The following is a 23,752-nucleotide window of genomic DNA, read 5'->3' as shown; positions in this document are numbered from 1 at the left end:
CCCATCCAAGTCTAACCGGTCCAAGCCTTCTTAGCTTCTGAGATCAGACAAGATTGGGCAATCTTCAGCTGGTTTGTCCATCACACAAACTCTGCTTGAAAATCTTGAACTTTAAACTAAAGGGCTTGAACACATATCAAAGAGTGAAAACTCCCGCTTTACTGTCAAATTATGATGGAGAAAAGGCAAAAAAGCTAACAAAGCCATGTAAATACTTTCATTTTAAAATTATTTCAATAGTTAAGGCTTACAGCACCTGGTATTCCCAGGTAGTCTCCCATCCAAGTACTAACCAGGCCCAAGCCTTCTTAGCTTCTGAGATCAGACAACATTGGGAATTCTTCAGCTGGTTTCTCCGTACACAAACTCTGCTTGAAAATCTTGAACTTTAAGCCAAAGGGGCTTGAACACATATCAAAGAGTGAAAACTCCCGCTTTACTGTCAAATTATCATGGAGAAAAGGCAAAAAGTTGGAGTGGTAAGCTTTTATTTGCAATACAACAAATAAATGCACACCTTCTAGAGGCAATGCAATACTGGGTCGATGAATGGAGCGGATGGAGCAGGCCTTATTGCCGACTCCCTGTTCTAAAAATCCGCTTAATATGACGTATCAGATATTAAACTGACATCAGGGTGCGTAGCACCTTAAGGCCGAGGGCTGGAAAACCCCACCTAATCGATTCAGCTCCACCCCACTCCATAGCCAAGCCTGTGAATGATCGTTGTAGAGCACGCACAGACAAAGAAACCTGAAGAGAAGTTTAAAAAAAAAAAAAAAAAAAAAAAAAGGCGGGAAAACATATCAAAGAAAGAAAATACCCCTTAACTTACTTAAAAAAAGTTAACAAAGTGATGTAAATACTTTCATTTTAAAAGTTTTACAATAGTTAAAGCTTACAGCACCTGGCATTCCCACGTAGTCTCCCATCCAAGTACTAACCAGGCCCAAGCCTTCTTAGCTTCTGAGATCAGACAAGATTGGGCAATCCTCAGCTGGCTTGTCCATACACAAACTCTGCTTGAAAATCTTGAACACTAAACCAAAGGGGCTTGAACACATATCAAAGAGTGAAAACTCCCGCTTTACTGTCAAATTATGATGGAGAAAAAGCAAAAAAAAGCTAACAAAGCCATGTAAATACTTTCATTTTAAAAGTTTTTCAATAGTTAAAGATTACAGCACATGGCATTCCCACGTAGTCTCCCATCCAAGTACTAACCAGGCCCAAGCCTTCTTAGCTTCTGAGATCAGACAAGATTGGGCAATCCTCAGCTGGCATGTCCGTACACAAACTCTGCTTGAAAATCTTGAACTTTAAACCAAAGGGGCTTGAACACATATCAAAGAGTGAAAACTCCCGCTTTACTGTCAAATTATGATGGAGAAAAGGCAAAAAAAAGCTAACAAAGCCATGTAAATACTTTCATTTTAAAGTTTTTCAATAGTTAAAGATTACAGCACATGGGCATTCCCACGTAGTCTCCCATCCAAGTACTAACCAGGCCCAAGCCTTCTTAGCTTCTGAGATCAGACAAGATTGGGCAATCTTCAGCTGGCATGTCCGTACACAAACTCTGCTTGAAAATCTTGAACTTTAAACCAAAGGGGCTTGAACACATATCAAAGAGTGAAAACTCCCGCTTTACTGTCAAATTATCATGGAGAAAAGGCAAAAAGTTGGAGTGGTAAGCTTTTATTTGTAATACAACAAATAAAGTGCACACCTTCTAGAGGCAATGCAATACTGAGTCGATGAATGGAGCGGATGGAGCAGGCCCTATTGCCGACTCCCTGTTCTACAAATCCACTTAATATGATGTATCAGATATTAAACTGACATCAGGCTCCGTAGCACCTTAAGGCCGAGGGCTGGAAAACCCCACCTAATCGATTCAGCTCCACCCCACTCCATAGCCAAGCCTGTGAATGATCGTTGTAGAGCACGCACAGACAAAGAAACCTGAAGAGAAGTTAAAAAAAAAAAAAAAAAAAAAAAGGCGGGAAAAAATATCAAAGAAAGAAAATACCCCTTAACTTACTTTAAAAAAAAGTTAACAAAGTGATGTAAATACTTTAATTTTAAAAGTTTTACAATAGTTAAAGCTTACAGCACCATGGCATTCCCACGTAGTCTCCCATCCAAGTACTAACCAGGTCCAAGCCTTCTTAGCTTCTGAGATCAGACAAGATTGGGCAATCTTCAGCTGGTTTGTCCATACACAAACTCTGCTTGAAAATCTTGAACTTTAAACTAAAGGGGCTTGAACACATATCAAAGAGTGAAAACTCCCGCTTTACTGTCAAATTATGATGGAGAAAAGGCAAAAAAAGCTAACAAAGCCATGTAAATACTTTCATTTTAAAAGTTATTTCAATAGTTAAGGCTTACAGCACCTGGTATTCCCAGGTAGTCTCCCATCCAAGTACTAACCAGGCCCAAGCCTTCTTAGCTTCTGAGATCAGACAACATTGGGAATTCTTCAGCTGGTTTCTCCGTACACAAACTCTGCTTGAAAATCTTGAACTTTAAGCCAAAGGGGCTTGAACACATATCAAAGAGTGAAAACTCCCGCTTTACTGTCAAATTATCATGGAGAAAAGGCAAAAAGTTGGAGTGGTAAGCTTTTATTTGCAATACAACAAATAAAATGCACACCTTCTAGAGGCAATGCAATACTGGGTCGATGAATGGAGCGGATGGAGCAGGCCTTATTGCCGACTCCCTGTTCTAAAAATCCGCTTAATATGACGTATCAGATATTAAACTGACATCAGGGTGCGTAGCACCTTAAGGCCGAGGGCTGGAAAACCCCACCTAATCGATTCAGCTCCACCCCACTCCATAGCCAAGCCTGTGAATGATCGTTGTAGAGCACGCACAGACAAAGAAACCTGAAGAGAAGTTTAAAAAAAAAAAAAAAAAAAAAAAGGCGGGAAAACATATCAAAGAAAGAAAATACCCCTTAACTTACTTTAAAAAAAAGTTAACAAAGTGATGTAAATACTTTCATTTTAAAAGTTTTACAATAGTTAAAGCTTACAGCACCTAGCATTCCCACGTAGTCTCCCATCCAAGTACTAACCAGGCCCAAGCCTTCTTAGCTTCTGAGATCAGACAAGATTGGGCAATCTTCAGCTGGTTGTCCATACACAAACTCTGCTTGAAAATCTTGAACTTTAAACAAAGGGGCTTGAACACATATCAAAGAGTGAAAACTCCCGCTTTACTGTCAAATTATGATGGAGAAAAAGCAAAAAAAGCTAACAAAGCCATGTAAATACTTTCATTTTAAAAGTTTTTCAATAGTTAAAGATTACAGCACATGGCATTCCCACGTAGTCTCCCATCCAAGTACTAACCAGGCCCAAGCCTTCTTAGCTTCTGAGATCAGACAAGATTGGGCAATCCTCAGCTGGTTTGTCCGTACACAAACTCTGCTTGAAAATCTTGAACTTTAAACTAAAAGGGGCTTGAACACATATCAAAGAGTGAAAACTCCCGCTTTACTGTCAAATTATGATGGAGAAAAGGCAAAAAAAAGCTAACAAAGCCATGTAAATACTTTCATTTTAAAATTATTTCAATAGTTAAGGCTTACAGCACCTGGTATTCCCAGGTAGTCTCCCATCCAAGTACTAACCAGGCCCAAGCCTTCTTAGCTTCTGAGATCAGACAACATTGGGAATTCTTCAGCTGGTTTCTCCGTACACAAACTCTGCTTGAAAATCTTGAACTTTAAGCCAAAGGGGCTTGAACACATATCAAAGAGTGAAAACTCCCGCTTTACTGTCAAATTATCATGGAGAAAAGGCAAAAAGTTGGAGTGGTAAGCTTTTATTTGCAATACAACAAATAAAGTGCACACCTTCTAGAGGCAATGCAATACTGGGTCGATGAATGGAGCGGATGGAGCAGGCCTTATTGCCGACTCCCTGTTCTAAAAATCCGCTTAATATGACGTATCAGATATTAAACTGACATCAGGGTGCGTAGCACCTTAAGGCCGAGGGCTGGAAAACCCCACCTAATCGATTCAGCTCCACCCCACTCCATAGCCAAGCCTGTGAATGATCGTTGTAGAGCACGCACAGACAAAGAAACCTGAAGAGAAGTTTAAAAAAAAAAAAAAAAAAAAAAAGGCGGGAAAACATATCAAAGAAAGAAAATACCCCTTAACTTACTTTAAAAAAAAGTTAACAAAGTGATGTAAATACTTTCATTTTAAAAGTTTACAATAGTTAAAGCTTACAGCACCTAGCATTCCCACGTAGTCTCCCATCCAAGTACTAACCAGGCCCAAGCCTTCTTAGCTTCTGAGATCAGACAAGATTGGGCAATCTTCAGCTGGTTTGTCCATACACAAACTCTGCTTGAAAATCTTGAACTTTAAACCAAAGGGGCTTGAACACATATCAAAGAGTGAAAACTCCCGCTTTACTGTCAAATTATGATGGAGAAAAAGCAAAAAAAGCTAACAAAGCCATGTAAATACTTTCATTTTAAAAGTTTTTCAATAGTTAAAGCTTACAGCACATGGCATTCCCACGTAGTCTCCCATCCAAGTACTAACCAGGCCCAAGCCTTCTTAGCTTCTGAGATCAGACAAGATTGGGCAATTCCTCAGCTGGCATTGTCCGTACACAAACTCTGCTTGAAAATCTTGAACTTTAAACCAAAAGGGGCTTGAACACATTATCAAGAGTGAAAACTACCCGCTTTACTGTCAAATTATGATGGAGAAAAAGGCAAAAAAAGCTAACAAAGCCATGTAAATACTTTCATTTTAAAAGTTTTCAATATTTAAAGCTTACAGCACATGGCATTCCCACGTAGTCTCCCATCCAAGTACTAACCAGGCCCAAGCCTTCTTAGCTTCTGAGATCAGACAAGATTGGGAATTCTTCAGCTGGTTTGTCCATACACAAACTCTGCTTGAAAATCTTGAACTTTAAGCCAAAGGGGCTTGAACACATATCAAAGAGTGAAAACCCCCGCTTTACTGTCAAATTATCATGGAGAAAAGGCAAAAAGTTGGAGTGGTAAGCTTTTATTTGCAATACAACAAATAAAGTGCACACCTTCTAGAGGTATTGCAATACTGGGTCGATGAATGGAGCGGATGGAGCAGGCCCTATTGCCGACTCCATGTTCTACAAATCCGCTTAATATGACGTATCAGATATTAAACTGACATCAGGGTGCGTAGCACCTTAAGGCCGAGGGCTGGAAAACCCCACCTAATCGATTCAGCTCCACCCCACTCCATAGCCAAGCCTGTGAATGATCGTTGTAGAGCACGCACAGACAAAGAAACCTGAAGAGAAGTTTAAAAAAAAAAAAAAAAAAAAAAGGCGGGAAAACATATCAAAGAAAGAAAATACCCCTTAACTTACTTTAAAAAAAAGTTAACAAAGTGATGTAAATACTTTCATTTTTAAAAGTTTTACAATAGTTAAAGCTGACAGCACATGGCATTCCCACGTAGTCTCCCATCCAAGTACTAACCAGGCCCAAGCCTTCTTAGCTTCTGAGATCAGACAAGATTGGGCAATCTTCAGCTGGTTTGTCCATACACAAACTCTGCTTGAAAATCTTGAACTTTAAACCAAAGGGGCTTGAACACATATCAAAGAGTGAAAACTCCCGCTTTACTGTCAAATTATGATGGAGAAAAGGCAAAAAAAGCTAACAAAGCCATGTAAATACTTTCATTTTAAAAGTTTTACAATAGTTAAAGCTTACAGCACCAGGCATTCCCACGTAGTCTCCCATCCAAGTACTAACCAGGTCCAAGCCTTCTTAGATTCTGAGATCAGACAAGATTGGGCAATCTTCAGCTGGTTTGTCCATACACAAACTCTGCTTGAATATCTTGAACTTTAAACCAAAGGGGCTTGAACACATATCAAAGAGTGAAAACTCCCGCTTTACTATCAAATTATGATGGAGAAAAGGCAAAAAAAGCTAACAAAGCCATGTAAATACTTTCATTTTAAAATTATTTCAATAGTTAAAGCTTACAGCACCTGGTATTCCCAGGTAGTCTCCCATCCAAGTACTAACCAGGCCCAAGCCTTCTTAGCATCTGAGATCAGACAAGATTGAGCAATCTTCAGCTGGCATGTCCGTAAGCAAACTCTGCTTGAAAATCTTGAACTTTAAACCAACGGGCTTGAACACATATCAAAGAGTGAAAACTCCCGCTTTACTGTCAAATTATGATGGAGAAAAGGCAAAAAAAGCTAACAAAGCCATGTAAATACTTTCATTTTAAAAGTTTTTCAATAGTTAAAGCTTACAGCACCTGGTATTCCCAGGTTGTCTCCCATCCAAGTACTAACCAGGCCAGAGTCTTCTTAGCTTCTGAGATCAGACAAGATTGGGCATTCTTCAGCTGGTTTGTCCATACACAAACTCTGCTTGAAAATCTTGAACTTTAAGCCAAAGGGGCTTGAACACATATCAAAGAGTGAAAACTCCCGCTTTACAGTCAAATTATGATGGACAAAAGGCAAAAAAAGCTAACAAAGCCATGTAAATACTTTCATTTTGAAAGTTTTTCAATAGTTAAAGCTTACAGCACCTGGTATTCCCAGGTAGTCTCCCATCTACGTAATAACCAGGCCCAAGCCTTCTTAGCTTCTGAGATTAGACAAGATTGAGCAATCTTCAGCTGGCATGTCCGTAAGCAAATGCTGCTTGAAAATCTTGAACTTTAAACCAAAGGGGCTTGAACACATATCAAAGAGTGAAAACTCCCGCTTTACTGTCAAATTATGATGGAGAAAAGGCAAAAAAAGCTAAAAAACCATGTAAATACTTTCATTTTAAAAGTTTTTCAATAGTTAAAGCTTACAGCACATGGCATTCCCTCGTAGTCTCCCATCTAAGTACTAACCAGGCCCAAGCCTTCTTAGCTTCTGAGATCAGACAAGATTGGGCAATCTTCAGCTGGTTTGTCCATACACAAACTCTGCTTGAAAATCTTGAACTTTAAACTAAAGGGGCTTGAACACATATCAAAGAGTGAAAACTCCCGCTTTACTGTCAAATTATGATGGAGAAAAGGCAAAAAAAGCTAACAAAGCGATGTAAATACTTTCATTTTAAAATTATTTCAATAGTTAAGGCTTACAGCACCTGGTATTCCCAGGTAGTCTCCCATCCAAGTACTAACCAGGCCCAAGCCTTCTTAGCTTCTGAGATCAGACAAGATTGGGAATTCTTCAGCTGGTTTCTCCGTACACAAACTCTGCTTGAAAATCTTGAACTTTAAGCCAAAGGGGCTTGAACACATATCAAAGAGTGAAAACTCCCGCTTTACTGTCAAATTATCATGGAGAAAAGGCAAAAAGTTGGAGTGGTAAGCTTTTATTTGCAATACAACAAATAAAATGCACACCTTCTAGAGGCAATGCAATACTGGGTCGATGAATGGAGCGGATGGAGCAGGCCTTATTGCCGACTCCCTGTTCTAAAAACCATGTAAATACTTTCATTTTAAAAGTTTTTCAATAGTTAAAGCTTACAGCACCTGGTATTCCTAGGTTGTCTCCCATCCAAGTAATAACCAGGCCAGAGTCTTCTTAGCTTCTGAGATCAGACAAGATTGGGCATTCTTCAGCTGGTTTGTCCATACACAAACTCTGCTTGAAAAATCTTGAACTTTAAGCCAAAGGGGCTTGAACACATATCAAAGAGTGAAAACTCCCGCTTTACAGTCAAATTATGATGGAGAAAAGGCAAAAAAAGCTAACAAAGCCATGTAAATACTTTCATTTTGAAAGTTTTCAATAGTTAAAGCTTACAGCACCTGGTATTCCCAGGTAGTCTCCCATCCACGTAATAACCAGGCCCAAGCCTTCTTAGCTTCTGAGATTAGACAAGATTGATCAATCTTCAGCTGGCATGTCCATAAGCAAACGCTGCTTGAAAATCTTGAACTTTAAACCAAAGGGGCTTGAACACATATCAAAGAGTGAAAACTCCCGCTTTACTGTCAAATTATGATGGAGAAAAGGCAAAAAAAGCTAACAAAACCATGTAAATACTTTCATTTTAAAAGTTTTTCAATAGTTAAAGCTTACAGCACATGGCATTCCCTCGTAGTCTCCCATCTAAGTACTAACCAGGCCCAAGCCTTCTTAGCTTCTGAGATCAGACAGGATTGGGCAGTCTTCAGCTGGTTTGTGCGTACACAAACTCTGCTTGAAAATCTTGAACTTTAAGCCAAAGGGTCTTGAACACATATCAAAGAGTGAAAACTCCAGCTTTACTGTCAAATTATCATGGAGAAAAGGCAAAAAGTTGGAGTGGTAAGCTTTTATTTGTAATACAACAAATAAAGTGCACACCTTCTAGAGGCAATGCAATACTGAGTCGATGAATGGAGCGGATGGAGCAGGCCCTATTGCCGACTCCCTGTTCTACAAATCCACTTAATATGATGTATCAGATATTAAACTGACATCAGGCTCCGTAGCACCTTAAGGCCGAGGGCTGGAAAACCCCACCTAATCGATTCAGCTCCACCCCACTCCATAGCCAATTCTGTGAATGATCGTTGTAGAGCACGCACAGACAAAGAAACCTGAAGAGAAGTTTAAAAAAAAAAAAAAAAAAAAAGGCGGGAAAAAATATCAAAGAAAGAAAATACCCCTTAACTTACTTTAAAAAAAAGTTAACAAAGTGATGTAAATACTTTAATTTTAAAAGTTTTACAATAGTTAAAGCTTACAGCACCAGGCATTCCCACGTAGTCTCCCATCCAAGTACTAACCAGGTCCAAGCCTTCTTAGCTTCTGAGATCAGACAAGATTGGGCAATCTTCAGCTGGTTTGTCCATACACAAACTCTGCTTGAAAATCTTGAACTTTAAACTAAAGGGGCTTGAACACATATCAAAGAGTGAAAACTCCCGCTTTACTGTCAAATTATGATGGAGAAAAGGCAAAAAAAGCTAACAAAGCCATGTAAATACTTTCATTTTAAAATTATTTCAATAGTTAAGGCTTACAGCACCTGGTATTCCCAGGTAGTCTCCCATCCAAGTACTAACCAGGCCCAAGCCTTCTTAGCTTCTGAGATCAGACAACATTGGGAATTCTTCAGCTGGTTTCTCCGTACACAAACTCTGCTTGAAAATCTTGAACTTTAAGCCAAAGGGGCTTGAACACATATCAAAGAGTGAAAACTCCCGCTTTACTGTCAAATTATCATGGAGAAAAGGCAAAAAGTTGGAGTGGTAAGCTTTTATTTGCAATACAACAAATAAAATGCACACCTTCTAGAGGCAATGCAATACTGGGTCGATGAATGGAGCGGATGGAGCAGGCCTTATTGCCGACTCCCTGTTCTAAAAATCCGCTTAATATGACGTATCAGATATTAAACTGACATCAGGGTGCGTAGCACCTTAAGGCCGAGGGCTGGAAAACCCCACCTAATCGATTCAGCTCCACCCCACTCCATAGCCAAGCCTGTGAATGATCGTTGTAGAGCACGCACAGACAAAGAAACCTGAAGAGAAGTTTAAAAAAAAAAAAAAAAAAAAGGCGGGAAAACATATCAAAGAAAGAAAATACCCCTTAACTTACTTTAAAAAAAAGTTAACAAAGTGATGTAAATACTTTCATTTTAAAAGTTTTACAATAGTTAAAGCTTACAGCACCTAGCATTCCCACGTAGTCTCCCATCCAAGTACTAACCAGGCCCAAGCCTTCTTAGCTTCTGAGATCAGACAAGATTGGGCAATCTTCAGCTGGTTTGTCCATACACAAACTCTGCTTGAAAATCTTGAACACTAAACCAAAGGGGCTTGAACACATATCAAAGAGTGAAAACTCCCGCTTTACTGTCAAATTATGATGGAGAAAAAGCAAAAAAAGCTAACAAAGCCATGTAAATACTTTCATTTTAAAAGTTTTTCAATAGTTAAAGATTACAGCACAAGGCATTCCCACGTAGTCTCCCATCCAAGTACTAACCAGGCCCAAGCCTTCTTAGCTTCTGAGATCAGACAAGATTGGGCAATCCTCAGCTGGCATGTCCGTACACAAACTCTGCTTGAAAATCTTGAACTTTAAACCAAAGGGGCTTGAACACATATCAAAGAGTGAAAACTCCCGCTTTACTGTCAAATTATGATGGAGAAAAGGCAAAAAAAGCTAACAAAGCCATGTAAATACTTTCATTTTAAAAGTTTTTCAATATTTAAAGCTTACAGCACATGGCATTCCCACGTAGTCTCCCATCCAAGTACTAACCAGGCCCAAGCCTTCTTAGCTTCTGAGATCAGACAAGATTGGGCAATCTTCAGCTGGCATGTCCGTACACAAACTCTGCTTGAAAATCTTGAACTTTAAACCAAAGGGGCTTGAACACATATCAAAGAGTGAAAACTCCCGCTTTACTGTCAAATTATGATGGAGAAAAGGCAAAAAAAGCTAACAAAGCCATGTAAATTTTTTCATTTTAAAAGTTTTACAATAGTTAAAGCCTACAGCACCTAGCATTCCCACGTAGTCTCCCATCCAAGTATTAACCAGGCCCAAGCCTTCTTAGCTTCTGAGATCAGACAAGATTGGGCAATCTTCAGCTGGTTTGTCCATACACAAACTATGCTTAAAAATCTTGAACTTTAAACCAAAGGGGCTTGAACACATATCAAAGAGTGAAAACTCCCGCTTTACTGTCAAATTATGATGGAGAAAAGGCAAAAAAAGCTAACAAAGCCATGTAAATACTTTCATTTTAAAAGTTTTTCAATAGTTAAAGATTACAGCACATGGCATTCCCACGTAGTCTCCCATCCAAGTACTAACCAGGCCCAAGCCTTCTTAGCTTCTGAGATCAGACAAGATTGGGCAATCCTCAGCTGGCATGTCCGTACACAAACTCTGCTTGAAAATCTTGAACTTTAAACCAAAGGGGCTTGAACACATATCAAAGAGTGAAAACTCCCGCTTTACTGTCAAATTATGATGGAGAAAAGGCAAAAAAAAGCTAACAAAGCCATGTAAATACTTTCATTTTAAAAGTTTTTCAATATTTAAAGCTTACAGCACATGGCATTCCCACGTAGTCTCCCATCCAAGTACTAACCAGGCCCAAGCCTTCTTAGCTTCTGAGATCAGACAAGATTGGGCAATCTTCAGCTGGCATGTCCGTACACAAACTCTGCTTGAAAATCTTGAACTTTAAACCAAAGGGGCTTGAACACATATCAAAGAGTGAAAACTCCCGCTTTACTGTCAAATTATGATGGAGAAAAGGCAAAAAAAGCTAACAAAGCCATGTAAATACTTTCATTTTAAAAGTTTTTCAATAGTTAAAGCTTACAGCACCTGGCATTCCCATGTAGTCTCCCATCCAAGTACTAACCAGGCCCAAGCCTTCTTAGCTTCTGAGATCACACAAGATTGAGCAATCTTCAGCTGGCATGTCCGTAAGCAAACTCTGCTTGAAAATCTTGGACTTTAAACAAAAGGACTTTGAAAACATTATAAGGTGCGAAAACTCCCGCTTTACTATCAAATTATGATGGAGAAAAGGCAAAAAAAGATAACAAAGCCATGTAAATACTTTCATTTGAAAAGTTTTTCAATAGTTAAAGCTTACAGCACCTGGTATTCCCAGGTAGTCTCCCATCCAAGTACTAACCAGGCCCAAGCCTTCTTAGCTTCTGAGATCAGACAAGATTGGGAATTCTTCAGCTGGTTTGTCCGTACACAAACTCTGCTTGAAAATCTTGAACTTTAAACCAAAAGGGCTTTGAAAACATTATAAAGTGCGAAAACTCCCGCTTTACTGTCAAATTATGATGGAGAAAAGGCAAAAAAAGCTAACAAAGCCATGTAAATACTTTCATTTGAAAAGTTTTTCAATAGTTAAAGCTTACAGCACCTGGTATTCCCATGTAGTCTCCCATCCAAGTAATAACCAGGCCCAAGCCTTCTTAGCTTCTGAGATCAGACAAGATTGGGCATTCTTCAGCTGGTTTGTCCGTACACAAACTCTGCTTGAAAATCTTGAACTTTAAACCAAAGGGGCTTGAACACATATCAAAGAGTGAAAACTCCCGCTTTACTGTCAAATTATGATGGAGAAAAGGCAAAAAGTTGGAGTGGTAAGCTTTTATTTGCAAAACAACAAATAAAGTGCACACCTTCTAGAGGCAATGCAATACTGGGTCGATGAATGGAGCGGATGGAGCAGGCCCTATTGCCGACTCCCTGTTATAAAAATCCGCTTAATATGACATATCAGATATTAAATTGACATCAGGGTGCGTAGCACCTGAAGGCCGAGGGCTGGAAAACCCCACCTAATCGATTCAGCTCCACCCCACTCCATAGCCAAGCCTGTGAATGATCGTTGTAGAGCACACACAGACAAAGAAACCTGAAGAGAAGTTTAAAAAAAAAAAAAAGAAAAAAGGCGGGAAAACATACTAAAGAAAGAAAGTACCCCTTAACTTACTTTAAAAAAGTTAACAAAGTGATGTAAATACTTTCATTTTAAAAGTTTTACAATAGTTAAAGCTTACAGCACCTGGCATTCCCATGTAGTCTCCCATCCAAGTACTAACCAGGCCCAAGCCTTCTTAGCTTCTGAGATCACACAAGATTGAGCAATCTTCAGCTGGCATGTCCGTAAGCAAACTCTGCTTGAAAATCTTGGACTTTAAACAAAAGGACTTTGAAAACATTATAAAGTGCGAAAACTCCCGCTTTACTATGAAATTATGATGGAGAAAAGGCAAAAAAAGATAACAAAGCCATGTAAATACTTTCATTTTAAAAGTTTTTCAATAGTTAAAGCTTACAGAACCTGGTATTCCCATGTAGTCTCCCATTCAAGTACTAACCAGGCCCAAGCCTTCTTAGCTTCTGAGATCAGACAAGATTGGGCATTCTTCAGCTGGTTTGTCCGTACACAAACTCTGCTTGAAAATCTTGAACTTTAAACCAAAAGGGCTTTGAAAACATTATAAAGTGCGAAAACTCCCGCTTTACTGTCAAATTATGATGGAGAAAAGGCAAAAAAAGCTAACAAAGCCATGTAAATACTTTCATTTGAAAAGTTTTTCAATAGTTAAAGCTTACAGCACCTGGTATTCCCATGTAGTCTCCCATCCAAGTAATAACCAGGCCCAAGCCTTCTTAGCTTCTGAGATCAGACAAGATTGGGCATTCTTCAGCTGGTTTGTCTGTACACAAACTCTGCTTGAAAATCTTGAACTTTAAAGCAAAGGGGCTTGAACACATATCAAAGAGTGAAAACTCCCGCTTTACTGTCAAATTATGATGGAGAAAAGGCAAAAAGTTGGAGTGGTAAGCTTTTATTTGCAAAACAACAAATAAAGTGCACACCTTCTAGAGGCAATGCAATACTGGGTCGATGAATGGAGCGGATGGAGCAGGCCCTATTGCCGACTCCCTGTTATAAAAATCCGCTTAATATGACATATCAGATATTAAATTGACATCAGGGTGCGTAGCACCTGAAGGCCGAGGGCTGGAAAACCCCACCTAATCGATTCAGCTCCACCCCACTCCATAGCCAAGCCTGTGAATGATCGTTGTAGAGCACACACAGACAAAGAAACCTGAAGAGAAGTTTAAAAAAAAAAAAAAAGAAAAAAGGCGGGAAAACATACTAAAGAAAGAAAGTACCCCTTAACTTACTTTAAAAAAGTTAACAAAGTGATGTAAATACTTTCATTTTAAAAGTTTTACAATAGTTAAAGCTTACAGCACCTGGCATTCCCATGTAGTCTCCCATCCAAGTACTAACCAGGCCCAAGCCTTCTTAGCTTCTGAGATCACACAAGATTGATCAATCTTCAGCTGGCATGTCCGTAAGCAAACTCTGCTTGAAAATGTTGGACTTTAAACAAAAGGACTTTGAAAACATTATAAGGTGCGAAAACTCCCACTTTACTATCAAATTATGATGGAGAAAAGGCAAAAAAAGATAACAAAGCCATGTAAATACTTTCATTTTAAAAGTTTTTCAATAGTTAAAGCTTACAGCACCTGGTATTCCCATGTAGTCTCCCATCCAAGTACTAACCAGGCCCAAGCCTTCTTAGCTTCTGAGATCAGACAAGATTGGGCATTCTTCAGCTGGTTTGTCCGTACACAAACTCTGCTTGAAAATCTTGAACTTTAAACCAAAAGGGCTTTGAAAACATTATAAAGTGCGAAAACTCCCGCTTTACTGTCAAATTATGATGGAGAAAAGGCAAAAAAAGCTAACAAAGCCATGTAAATACTTTCATTTGAAAAGTTTTTCAATAGTTAAAGCTTACAGCACCTGGTATTCCCATGTAGTCTCCCATCCAAGTAATAACCAGGCCCAAGCCTTCTTAGCTTCTGAGATCAGACAAGATTGGGCATTCTTCAGCTGGTTTGTCTGTACACAAACTCTGCTTGAAAATCTTGAACTTTAAACCAAAGGGGCTTGAACACATATCAAAGAGTGAAAACTCCCGCTTTATTGTCAAATTATGATGGAGAAAAGGCAAAAAGTTGGAGTGGTAAGCTTTTATTTGCAAAACAACAAATAAAGTGCACACCTTCTAGAGGCAATGCAATACTGGGTCGATGAATGGAGCGGATGGAGTAGGCCCTATTGCCGACTCCCTGTTATAAAAATCCGCTTAATATGACATATCAGATATTAAATTGACATCAGGGTGCGTAGCACCTGAAGGCCGAGGGCTGGAAAACCCCACCTAATCGATTCAGCTCCACCCCACTCCATAGCCAAGCCTGTGAATGATCGTTGTAGAGCACACACAGACAAAGAAACCTGAAGAGAAGTTTAAAAAAAAAAAAAAGAAAAAAGGCGGGAAAACATACTAAAGAAAGAAAGTACCCCTTAACTTACTTTAAAAAAGTTAACAAAGTGATGTAAATACTTTCATTTTAAAAGTTTTACAATAGTTAAAGCTTACAGCACCTGGCATTCCCATGTAGTCTCCCATCCAAGTACTAACCAGGCCCAAGCCTTCTTAGCTTCTGAGATCACACAAGATTGAGCAATCTTCAGCTGGCATGTCCGTAAGCAAACTCTGCTTGAAAATCTTGGACTTTAAACAAAAGGACTTTGAAAACATTATAAAGTGCGAAAACTCCCGCTTTACTATCAAATTATGATGGAGAAAAGGCAAAAAAAGCTAACAAAGCCATGTAAATACTTTCATTTTAAAGTTTTTCAATAGTTAAAGCTTACAGCACCTGGTATTCCCATGTAGTCTCCCATCCAAGTACTAACCAGGCCCAAGCCTTCTTAGCTTCTGAGATCAGACAAGATTGGGCATTCTTCAGGCTGGTTTGTCCGTACACAAACTCTGCTTGAAAATCTTGAACTTTAAACCAAAAGGGCTTTGAAAACATTATAAAGTGCGAAAACTCCCGCTTTACTGTCAAATTATGATGGAGAAAAGGCAAAAAAAGCTAACAAAGCCATGTAAATACTTTCATTTGAAAAGTTTTTCAATAGTTAAAGCTTACAGCACCTGGTATTCCCATGTAGTCTCCCATCCAAGTAATAACCAGGCCCAAGCCTTCTTAGCTTCTGAGATCAGACAAGATTGGGCATTCTTCAGCTGGTTTGTCCGTACACAAACTCTGCTTGAAAATCTTGAACTTTAAACCAAAGGGGCTTGAACACATATCAAAGAGTGAAAACTCCCGCTTTACTGTCAAATTATGATGGAGAAAAGGCAAAAAGTTGGAGTGGTAAGCTTTTATTTGCAAAACAACAAATAAAGTGCACACCTTCTAGAGGCAATGCAATACTGGGTCGATGAATGGAGCGGATGGAGCAGGCCCTATTGCCGACTCCCTGTTATAAAAATCCGCTTAATATGACATATCAGATATTAAATTGACATCAGGGTGCGTAGCACCTGAAGGCCGAGGGCTGGAAAACCCCACCTAATCGATTCAGCTCCACCCCACTCCATAGCCAAGCCTGTGAATGATCGTTGTAGAGCACACACAGACAAAGAAACCTGAAGAGAAGTTTAAAAAAAAAAAAAAGAAAAAAGGCGGGAAAACATACTAAAGAAAGAAAGTACCCCTTAACTTACTTTAAAAAAGTTAACAAAGTGATGTAAATACTTTCATTTTAAAAGTTTTACAATAGTTAAAGCTTACAGCACCTGGCATTCCCATGTAGTCTCCCATCCAAGTACTAACCAGGCCCAAGCCTTCTTAGCTTCTGAGATCACACAAGATTGGGCAATCTTCAGCTGGCGTGTCCGTAAGCAAACTCTGCTTGAAAATCTTGGACTTTAAACAAAAGGACTTTGAAAACATTATAAAGTGCGAAAACTCCCGCTTTACTATCAAATTATGATGGAGAAAAGGCAAAAAAAAGCTAACAAAGCCATGTAAATACTTTCATTTTAAAAGTTTTTCAATAGTTAAAGCTTACAGCACCTGGTATTCCCATGTAGTCTCCCATCCAAGTACTAACCAGGCCCAAGCCTTCTTAGCTTCTGAGATCAGACAAGATTGGGCATTCTTCAGCTGGTTTGTCCGTACACAAACTCTGCTTGAAAATCTTGAACTTTAAACCAAAAGGGCTTTGAAAACATTATAAAGTGCGAAAACTCCCGCTTTACTGTCAAATTATGATGGAGAAAAGGCAAAAAAAGCTAACAAAGCCATGTAAATACTTTCATTTGAAAAGTTTTTCAATAGTTAAAGCTTACAGCACCTGGTATTCCCATGTAGTCTCCCATCCAAGTAATAACCAGGCCCAAGCCTTCTTAGCTTCTGAGATCAGACAAGATTGGGCATTCTTCAGCTGGTTTGTCTGTACACAAACTCTGCTTGAAAATCTTGAACTTTAAACCAAAGGGGCTTGAACACATATCAAAGAGTGAAAACTCCCGCTTTACTGTCAAATTATGATGGAGAAAAGGCAAAAAGTTGGAGTGGTAAGCTTTTATTTGCAAAACAACAAATAAAGTGCACACCTTCTAGAGGCAATGCAATACTGGGTCGATGAATGGAGCGGATGGAGTAGGCCCTATTGCCGACTCCCTGTTATAAAAATCCGCTTAATATGACATATCAGATATTAAATTGACATCAGGGTGCGTAGCACCTGAAGGCCGAGGGCTGGAAAACCCCACCTAATCGATTCAGCTCCACCCCACTCCATAGCCAAGCCTGTGAATGATCGTTGTAGAGCACACACAGACAAAGAAACCTGAAGAGAAGTTTAAAAAAAAAAAAAGAAAAAAGGCGGGAAAACATACTAAAGAAAGAAAGTACCCCTTAACTTACTTTAAAAAAGTTAACAAAGTGATGTAAATACTTTCATTTTAAAAGTTTTACAATAGTTAAAGCTTACAGCACCTGGCATTCCCATGTAGTCTCCCATCCAAGTACTAACCAGGCCCAAGCCTTCTTAGCTTCTGAGATCACACAAGATTGAGCAATCTTCAGCTGGCATGTCCGTAAGCAAACTCTGCTTGAAAATCTTGGACTTTAAACAAAAGGACTTTGAAAACATTATAAGGTGCGAAAACTCCCGCTTTACTATCAAATTATGATGGAGAAAAGGCAAAAAAAGATAACAAAGCCATGTAAGTAGTGATTAAAATATACTTTATGTCAAAAATGATTGATGACATATCTGTATGAGGAAAAAGCGCGTGATTTATGACCATCTACCCTTCTACCTTCTCCCCTTCTCCCCTTCTCCACTGGACACTGGACACTGCGCGTAATTTATGACCTCCTAGCCTTCACCCCTTCTGCCTTCTCCACCGGACACCCTGCGCGTAATTTATGACCTCCTTCCCTTCTCCCTGACCCTTCTCTAACCCAACCCATACATATGGCTAATGTGTTGTGTGTGTGTGTGTGTTTACCACGGTTGCATAGGGTAATAAAAGAGGCGTAGGATGTCTCTGAACAGAGTACAACAGATTCTGTTACAATGGGGAGCCCACTTGGTGCAGCTATGAAGAGACGTATTACGCCTACGCCTGTTACAAACAGGATAGTTTGTGATACACCATTTGCGCCAAAAAGGAGAAGGCCACGATCCTTGGTGAGTTTTCTTCAGAACCCTGGTGGCTGTGAAGAATACGAATGGATGTTATCCGATGGACGTGTCGGTGGTTATATTTTTGACAAGAAGGAGCGTCATGTGAGACTGTACTCGGTGGACACGGACCAGGAGTTTACACCGGACGACCAATTGTGTGTGTCGTTTTATGCTGAAGACTGGTGTTTGTTCAAGAATAACGGGTGGAAAAAGATTGAAGATGTAAATACGGGGCCTTTCTACATATCGTGGACCGGTGCTACGGATCAAAACCACTACTACATGTGTGGTGGATGTCAAGAGCAGAAATCAGAGTCTTACATTTACGTGTGTAGTGGTAAGAATGTCAGTCGTGTGGTGCCAGACTGTGAACGCCGTGTGTATGGATCGCCAAAGGATGTGAAAGTGATGTACCCGTGGTGTGATGTGGCCATACTCCACAACGTCTTCAAGAAGATTGACAGATTGTTTAAATGGAGCGATATTTTGGCCGGATACAACGAAATCAGGGTGTGTCTTTTTCATGGGGAGGCGGAGTGTGACAATGCCACGTCACACCCTGAACCATCCCCCACACCGGCTAGCCATTAAAAAGCAGAACAGGACCCCAGACCCCTAACACAATCTGGGTGATCACAGGTTCTGTTAAGTCATGGCTGTTAGACTGAATGGTGCTGCTGATGCTGTTGAAGACTGTTGTTGGATCGACAAACTGGGTGACAGTCTGGGGTTGCAGAATTTGACATACATGCCTGGGCCATTGGTAGACATCCCGTCGTCGCAAACCTCTGATGAGAAGCCACCACCGGCTGCGACACATGTGGGCGATGTCTCAAACCCGTGGGATGGCGACGAATTGACTTGTTCCACACTAAAAGCTTTTAAAACCATAAAGTTTTGCGTGTGCAGAATCCTTCAAAACATTATCGGACGACTGCTGCGGGAAACCTGTTATGGATGCATGGTGGACCATCCGAGTCAGACCCAACACCCGTGTCTCTATGAGCCGGAGGGATATTTCTACATTACCAACATGGACAAGATAAAACAGAGACTTTTCCAGCCTGAGACGCACCACCTCATCACAAACGTTCTAACAGCGTGCGGCCTCTATGTACATCCTCAGAAAATCAACGGTGCTGTGGGGGCGTTGGCCTACGAATTAGAAGATGAACCTTTCTTTTTCCAGAGGCTGGACCAGATGACTGAGAGGCTTGCTGACTCACAAAGTGCTGATGTAATTTATGAAGCGCTAAAGAGCTGGGGTGAGAAGACTGTTCTGTAAACATGGGTTTCAGTCTGTCAAAAGATTTTGTTAAATCTGAAAATGTCATGATGAATGTTTATACCTTATTGAGAGAGATTTAGACATATGTGTGAAATTTTTACAATACCTCGACAACGCATAATTTGAAAATAAATAATGTGTGACCAAAATAGAATGTGTCATTATTTCACGAAGCAACCCATCATGACCGACCTTTTAAAAAAATACTACTATACGCCAGACAGCGAGGGCTCCTTCGGTGGTAAAACAAGGTTAAAAGATGCCGTGTTTAAAAATACAGGGGTCAGGTTGTCTAATAAGACGGTTTCTGACTGGTTATCAGGGGAGGATGCATACACGTTACACAAACCAGCGCGTTTAAAATACAAGCGGAATAGAGTCGTGGTGTATGGTATAGACAAACAATTCCAAGCAGATCTTGTTGACATGTCTATGTATTCAAAGGAAAACGATGGTTATAAATTCATGTTAACGTGTATAGATGTTTTTAGTAAACATGCGTGGGCTCGTATTTTAAAAAACAAGACCGGAGCTGAGGTGACTAGAGCATTTGAAACTATTCTAAAGGAAGGACGAGTACCTCAAAAATTACAGACCGATCGAGGAAAGGAGTTTTTCAACAAAGGATTTCAAAATCTAATGAGAAAACACAGCATCACCCATTTTGCCACAGGTAGCGAATTAAAGGCAAGCGTTATCGAACGTTTTAACAGGACTATTAAGGGTAGAATGTGGCGATATCTGACATCGGTCAATTCTAAAAGATATATAGACGTACTTCCTGATTTAATAAAATCATACAATGCAAGCTACCATCGTAGCATTAAAATGAAACCTGCACAGGTCTGCTCTACAAATGAAGCACGAGTGTTTCAGTCATTGTACGGTGTGAACGATGCGAAGCAGAAAAATGTTACGTTCAATTACAAAACAGGCGACGTTGTAAGAATTTCTAAAGCAAGAGGTGCATTCACAAAAGGATATGAACAAAACTTCACAGATGAATTCTTTACTATATCAGCATGTATCCCGCGTAATCCACCGGTCTACAAATTGGTAGATTATGACGGCGATATAATAGACGGTACCTTTTATGAAGAAGAATTGCAAAAGATCAAACTAATCAGTAATAAACCGTTTAAAGTTGAGAAAATTTTGGAAAGGAAGAACATGGGGAAAAGACGCATGGTCTTTGTGAAGTGGTTGGGGTGGCCTGAAAAATTTAACTCTTGGGTTGATGAAAAAGACGTAGTAGATGTTTAAATAGTTTGTTCCAGAATCAGTCTTTCATTCACGATAAAACAACGCCATGGGGGACGAAGGCTTTTATGTAACCCTGCCGTGTAATGCCTCACAGAGCGTATATCCTGATAATACCATATCAAAGTATAGGACCAAACTCGCGAAACCTATTATTTTAAAGGGCGATTGGGAAGTAGCGCTGATTGAATTCCAGTACCCGCGATCATGGCCGACTTTTGGAGAGGATGACAAATCATCTTTTTGACTAATAATATAACAGGGGAGAGATTGGATGTTACAATACGCGTAGGTTATTACACAAGCATTACAGACATAGTCAAAGAGATAAGCGGCTATACCAGGGTACACGGCGTTACATTTGGTTATGATGACCTTATTAATAAGGTTTATGTCTATTCGAACAAACCTGTCACCATAGCGATATCAGGCAAGCTTAGGATTATTTTAGGATTTAAGAATAACGAATTTTTTGACGCAAGCATTACTGTGGATCCGTTGAGTCGAGCATATGCATCATATCCGGCCGACCTGTATGGTGGCGAATATAGCCTTTTTGTCTATACAGACTTTATAGAATATCAGGCGGTGGGTGACTATTTTGTACCCCTTCTACGATGTGTACATATAACCGGGAAAAACAAAGAGTTTGTCACAGTCAAGTATGACAGAGCGCACTACGTACGTGTTTCGAAATCACACATCAGCGATATAGCTGTAGAAGTGAAATCAGATCAGAATTGTGTCATACCATTTAAGTACGGCAAGGTGGTTACAAAACTACACTTCAGACCCACGAAGCAATCTCAAAGAATTTGAGAAACTATGAAGGCTTTTAATCCGTACACGATAGACCCTCATCGTTATGTGACGTATTATCAAAACCAAGCTGGGGGTGGGATTCCAGGTTTTTATGGCGCCCCTTCCATGTACGGCGCAGGGCTTGGCGGTATTTTCCGAGGTCTTTTCCGAATGGCACTACCGCTATTGAAAAAAGGTTTCGCTATAGCAAAACCCCATCTAAAATCGGCGGCAAAGAACATTGTTACCGATGTAGTAACGAATGTCATGAGACCTAGACAAAATGATGTTGGACAAGATGGTTCAGGTATGATGGTAATGAACAGGCGATATGAACACAAACCACCGGGTGTAAAACGAATCACACATGGCAAGAAAAGCAAAGTAAAGAAGAAACAAAACTCAGTGTCTAAAAGAAACTCGAGGGGTAAACAACGCATGCATGAGTATCGGACTAAAAGAAATTTAAAAAACATCTTTTAGTCATGGCGTTAATACACGGGATGTCCGATGAATGCGTAAAGTCAGAGTTGGATTTGTTTACAGTCCCCATGACGCAGTTGTCTATAGAAAAAAGTACATACATCGAAGTGCCGCCTATCTCGGCACTGACTGACTCGGCACCCCTGGAATTTTTCATAGCTGGAAACGGTGAAGACTATATTGATTTAAACAATACACTTTTATACACAAGACTCAAGATCACTAAACCGGATGGATCCGATATAGATGAGGGTGCACCAGTCGGCTTGGTTAATTACCCCGGAGCTACAATATTTTCACAGGTCGACGTATCCCTGGGGGATCGGCTGATCTCACAGAGTTCAAATACTTACCCGTACAGAAGTATTCTTGAATGTTTGATAAATTATGACCGTCATGCGTTAGAAACGCTTTTCTCAGCGGGCCTATTTTACAAGGATACTGCGGGTCATATGGATACTGCGGATCCGGCTGGAGCAAACCGGGGGTTGAACAAGAGGGCCGCATTCACTAATGCTAGTAGCGTTGTTGAATTATTATCTCCCATACACAGCGATATCTTTTTTCAAGAAAAACTCATGTTGAACGGCGTTGATATAAAAATTCGATTAACACGTGCTAAAGATGAATTTTGCTTAATGCGCAGTGACAATTTGGGTTATAAAATAAACATGCTGGCAGCGTCCATGTTTGTTAAAAAGGTTTCAGTGTCACCAGCTGTCAGGTTGGGACACGCGCAGGCATTACTCACAGCAACAGCTAAATATCCAATCGACAGGGTATACTTAAAAAATTTCTCAGTGCCCGCCGGAACACGCATCGCTAATCAGGAAAACCTGTTTTTGGGGACACTACCAAAAGCCATTGTGATCGGGATGGTTGATAATGACGCATTTTCAGGATCTTATGCTAAAAACCCTTTTGCATTCAAACATTATGATTTAGAATTCCTAGCAGTGTATGTGGACGGACAGCAATTCCCTGCCAAGCCGTTTCAACCACAGTACATAGAAGGTTCTGCTATAAGAGAGTTTTATCAGTTGGCGTTATCAACCGGCAGACATCTAAAAAATCGGGCATTGTCTATCGACAGAGAGGATTTCTTGAACGGTTACACACTCTACGCTTTTAACCTCACGCCGGACGAAGAATGCAGCCAACACATGTCGTTAATTAGATCAGGGAACATCAGATTGGAAATGCGTTTTAGACAACTGCTTCGAAACACTATCAATTTAATAGTTTACGCTATATTTGATAGCATGATTGAAGTGTCCAATCGCAGGCAGATTCTTGTGGACCACTACTGAATTAATGAACACCGTACAACTATTAAATATTATGGACAAAATCTCCACAAACACGTGTTTTTTAGGCGTACTGCCGTCCGACCAATTACCCAAAAGACCTGTGGCAACATTACCAGCATCTGTGATAATTAACACACACAGTTCGGACCAACCGGGTGAACACTGGTTAGCTGTGTACATAACTGAAGACCGCGTCGGTTGTTTTTTTGACAGTTTTGGAAACAGGCCAGACAGCAAGATGTTTCCGTCAACCGTTTATAAATTTCTAAAAACTACATGTTACAATGTACAATTTTCAAATAAACAGGTTCAGGATTTATCATCGGTTACGTGCGGCGAACACTGTGTATTCTTTCTCTACCACATGTCAAAGGGTTTGAGCTATGAAGATGTTTTATCTAAATATTCCAACGACTTGACTAAAAATGATAAAAAGGTCTCGCTATTTGTGAAAAAACTACACCCGCATGTCTATAATTGTGGTATGTTTAAAAACTCTCAATGTATACAATCTGGTGAGGTGTTT

The 23,752-nt window shown here is 39.9% G+C and overlaps 7 pseudogenes; all 7 read right to left on the bottom strand.

Moving 5' to 3' along the window:
* Positions 1-6,020: 6,020 nt before the first annotated feature.
* On the bottom strand, positions 6,021-6,139 carry LOC114772321 (uncharacterized; annotated as a pseudogene).
* Positions 6,140-7,134: 995 nt separating this feature from the next.
* Positions 7,135-7,253, bottom strand: LOC114772318 (uncharacterized; annotated as a pseudogene).
* Positions 7,254-11,618: 4,365 nt separating this feature from the next.
* On the bottom strand, positions 11,619-11,737 carry LOC114772349 (uncharacterized; annotated as a pseudogene).
* A 1,088-nt stretch (positions 11,738-12,825) lies between these two features.
* On the bottom strand, positions 12,826-12,944 carry LOC114772345 (uncharacterized; annotated as a pseudogene).
* Positions 12,945-14,033: 1,089 nt separating this feature from the next.
* Positions 14,034-14,152, bottom strand: LOC114772274 (uncharacterized; annotated as a pseudogene).
* Positions 14,153-15,239: 1,087 nt separating this feature from the next.
* On the bottom strand, positions 15,240-15,359 carry LOC114772344 (uncharacterized; annotated as a pseudogene).
* A 1,089-nt stretch (positions 15,360-16,448) lies between these two features.
* LOC114772273 (uncharacterized) lies at positions 16,449-16,567 on the bottom strand (annotated as a pseudogene).
* Between the last annotated feature and the right edge of the window lie 7,185 nt (positions 16,568-23,752).

Source organism: Denticeps clupeoides, unplaced genomic scaffold (assembly GCF_900700375.1).
Source record: "Denticeps clupeoides unplaced genomic scaffold, fDenClu1.1, whole genome shotgun sequence".
Classification (NCBI taxonomy): domain Eukaryota; kingdom Metazoa; phylum Chordata; class Actinopteri; order Clupeiformes; family Denticipitidae; genus Denticeps; species Denticeps clupeoides.
Note: the sequence above shows the minus strand (reverse complement) of the source record. Positions and strands in the feature narration are given on the sequence as shown.